This window comes from Crocodylus porosus, unplaced genomic scaffold, assembly GCF_001723895.1.
Source record: "Crocodylus porosus isolate Cpor-Errol unplaced genomic scaffold, CroPor_comp1, whole genome shotgun sequence".
Classification (NCBI taxonomy): domain Eukaryota; kingdom Metazoa; phylum Chordata; order Crocodylia; family Crocodylidae; genus Crocodylus; species Crocodylus porosus.
This window is the reverse complement of record NW_017728921.1, coordinates 1,809,830-1,813,141: the sequence shown is the minus strand read 5'-3', so window position 1 is coordinate 1,813,141 and position 3,312 is coordinate 1,809,830. Positions and strand designations below refer to the sequence as shown.

General features: G+C 58.7%; 1 protein-coding gene across 2 annotated transcripts in view; it reads left to right on the top strand.

The window, feature by feature from the left end:
- The first annotated feature begins 39 nt into the window (after positions 1 to 39).
- Positions 40 to 3,312, top strand: part of SGSM1 (small G protein signaling modulator 1) — a 54,447-nt gene continuing 51,174 nt past the window's right edge. For both annotated transcript variants that reach the window (XM_019538678.1, XM_019538677.1), the window contains exon 1: positions 40 to 87. The gene's annotated coding sequence lies outside the window, so the exon portion shown is untranslated. The remainder of the gene's footprint in view (positions 88 to 3,312) is intronic.

Below are 3,312 nucleotides of genomic sequence, written 5' to 3'. Positions count from 1 at the left end.
CGCGGCCGCGGGACTAACGCGTCTCTCCTCCTTGCCCCCACAGAGGCGGAGACCCGGCAGCAGCTGCTGCGCACCGTCAAGAAGGAGGTGGGTGCTCCAGATGCGGGCGGGGCGGGCACATCTGGCTGCGGTGCGCTGGAGGGGCTGCGCGGCCCTGCAGCCGCTCGCTCGCTCCCCGGCAGCGCGGGCAGCGGCTCCGGAGCGCGGCGCCTCGGGCAGGGCAGGCCGCCCCAGCTGCTGCTGCAGGGGGAGCAGGGCCCTGGGGCCTCTGGCCTTGGGCGCCTGCCTCTGGGGGACGCGCGGCACAGCCGGCGGCTCCAGGGAGCCGTCGCTGTTCTCATTTGAAGCCCCGCTGGGTCCTTTGCTGCCACGGCAAGAGCCCCCGGAGCAGCAGGCCGAGCAAGCGGGCTGCCCCTGGACCGGCGGAGCCCGCCAGCTGAGGGCACGGCGCAGCCTCATCTGCACTCTGTTCCTGGTCCCCCGCCCCCGGGTTTGGCAGTGCTTGGAGCCCCGGGGCTGACCCTTTTCCCTGTGGCGAACCCGGGACGCTGGGCTCATCCCTGGGCACAGGCCACCCTGGCCAGCCATAACTCTTGGCGGTCCTCTCCTGCTGAGCCTGGCTGGGGGGGCTGTCTCTGCTGCCCGGAGCCCTCTCGTGGAAGGGAGACGGCACAGGCTGCGCCGTGGCTGCCTCTGCCTGGGCCTCGAGCTGTGCGGGAGGCAGGCAGCTTTCTGTGTTCCTGGGCTGGACGTGCAGAGGGCTGGGAGGTCACATCCGGATGCTGTTCCCAGCCCCTGGACAAAATTAGCTGCTTTCCTAGGCTGGCAACACAGTCCTGTTTACTGGGGCTGCATACAACTGACCCTGCAGGCTGGAGGGCATTTGGCACCAACACAGATGCCATCTTGCATCTTTTAAAATGTGTTTTTGCTGTGGATGCTGCTTCTCTGTGACTTGTGCGTGTCTGGGTGGCCCTGTGTCCTGGGGGGCAGCAATGACACCGATCTTCCCTGTGCCTGCCTACCTGTCCCAGCTGGCTCCTGAAATGCTCCAGTCCTGCGCTTTGCAGTGCTTCAGGGCTGCTGGCAAGAGCAGGGGAAGGAGGACGCAGGCTGCCCATGTGCACGTTTGTGCTCTGGGCCTGTGTGTGTGTGAGTGTTCACAAGATGGAAGATGATGAGGGCCCGATTGTAGGCCTCTCTACCTTTCTGGTCTTCCTTTGAACACATGAGCAACAGTTTCTCTCTTTCTATTCATAGCAGCCTTTCATAGCTTTTTTGCATACATTTGCTTTGGATGAGGTGCAGTAGCTGATGTGTAGCTTTGTCTGCCCTCAGATTTCAAAGCTTTTTGCAAATGTGGGAAAGAGTTATCCCCCTTCTACAGCCGTGAAAACTGAGACACAGAAAGGAAGCCATTTATCCAAGTCAGTGGCAGACTTGAGAATAGGACTGGGGGATGCGGGTCATGCCCTTCTGCCTCATCCCCTAGACATCCAGCGCTGCCGTTGCGGTGTAAACCAAGCCTACCATCCGCGGTCTTCAGGGAACAGCTGCGTATGGCATAGGGGCATCGAAAGGGCCAAACCGCCCTTCATCCTGGGATGGGTGTGGTAGAAAGGATTGCTGCACGGTTCCTTGACAACGGCTGCCGAAGCCAGAAGGAGGGTGCGACGTGTTTTGAGCAGTTGAAATAAAGCATCTCATTCCAATCTGTCTGCAACTTCTCCTGGGCTGAGCCTCATAAAGAGCAGATGAGGAAAGCAAAGGCAGTTAGTTCCCAGCGGAGGATGCTAAAGGCTGATGCGACAGGAGGGAAGGAGGCAACACCCAGTGCCCTGAACACATAAGTTAACAGGGTTTTGTGCAACGGACCCATGATCCCAGTCTGGGACCGTGTTCTGTCCTTTTCACCTCCTCTCCTGTCCTTGTGGCCATTTACTGGACTGTGCAATAAACCACAGGCCTAACCTGAATCCCACGGGGCGCCCCCTTCCCCAGGGAGAGAACCATCTGGGCAGTGGCGCGTTGTGCCTCACACGAACTGCTGCATCTGGGAGATGAAGGAGGCAGGGTGAAGAAGAAGGCTTCAGACCTGGAGTGGCAGGTGGTGACGGAGTGGGAGGCCTTTGGTGTCTGCAGGAGTGTCTGCTGCGTGTGCTGTGCGGGAGAGCAGCCTTCCCTTGCTGTGTTTTGATGGGTCTGGGTCAGCTTGACCTGAGGGGTGAAGGTTGCATCAAGAGGAGGGGCGAGGGAGACAGAGTGCAAAAGGATGCGTGGCTGTGACATCTCGCCTGTCAGCCCGCCGCTAGGCCGCGTTTGTCAGCGTACAGTGTCGTGCTGTAGTCGCGCTCTGCCAGGTTGTCAGAGTCGTGAGATTTTTCTGGCGGCCCTGTCGCATCCTGAGCCGCGGGAATCTCGGTGTCCTCTGCTCTCGGGGGCTAGTGCTCTTAGCAACAGACGTCTCCGCCGTCCTCAAGCTGTCTGCTAGTCTGTTCCCTGGCGAAGTCCACAGGGACCCCATAGCTCTGATTCAGTGTTGGAAAATCAGGCCTGCATTTATGTACCTTGCTGAGCCCAGGGACTACATTTCCCTTCCAACTCTGTCCCCTCTACAGAAGAAACATAACCCAGAAAGTTTAATTTTTTGCAGTTCTGTAGTTATTCAGTGACGTTTCTGTTAACTGGTCCAGCCCACCCATCTGTTGTGTTTTCTCACCTGCTCATTAGACCTACTTCAGCTTGGTGTGCATGGGCACATGCATGTGTGTGTTTTTGTTTTTTTCCCCTCTTCTTTCTCACCTAACTGAGTGCCAAGTGCAGCTGAAGGCCCAGGTGATTCCCTGCAGCTATCAGAGAAGGCCCTGCGGGAATCTTCTCCGTCTCTTCTGCTCTCAAGGCACCCAGCTTTTGCACAAGTGTTATCTCTCATCCTGTTGAGTCGGGCTGCGATGCCTTGGCTCAAGCCCTGGAGCAGACCTAGGCAGCATGCTCTGAAACTGGGTAGTGCCTCACTTGTCAAGGGTGCATGTGGCTTGTCCTAGTGCAAGATGTCTATACCGGGGGTTTGCAGGGTACAGTGACAGAAGGGACTAAACCCCAGGGTAGGCGAGGCCTAGAGCAGAGGGCTACTTGGCACAGAGTGCCCCAGTGACCTGTCAGGGTTGCGTGTGGTAATCAGTGCATACATGCAACGTGCCAGTGTGGGGGGCAGCTGCTGGGAGTCGTGCTGTAGGATGTTGCTGTCCCACCCTTGTTCGGTGCCCTACGCCTGGGGGAGCTGCGTGGCTGGGGCAGCACCGTACCTAGACT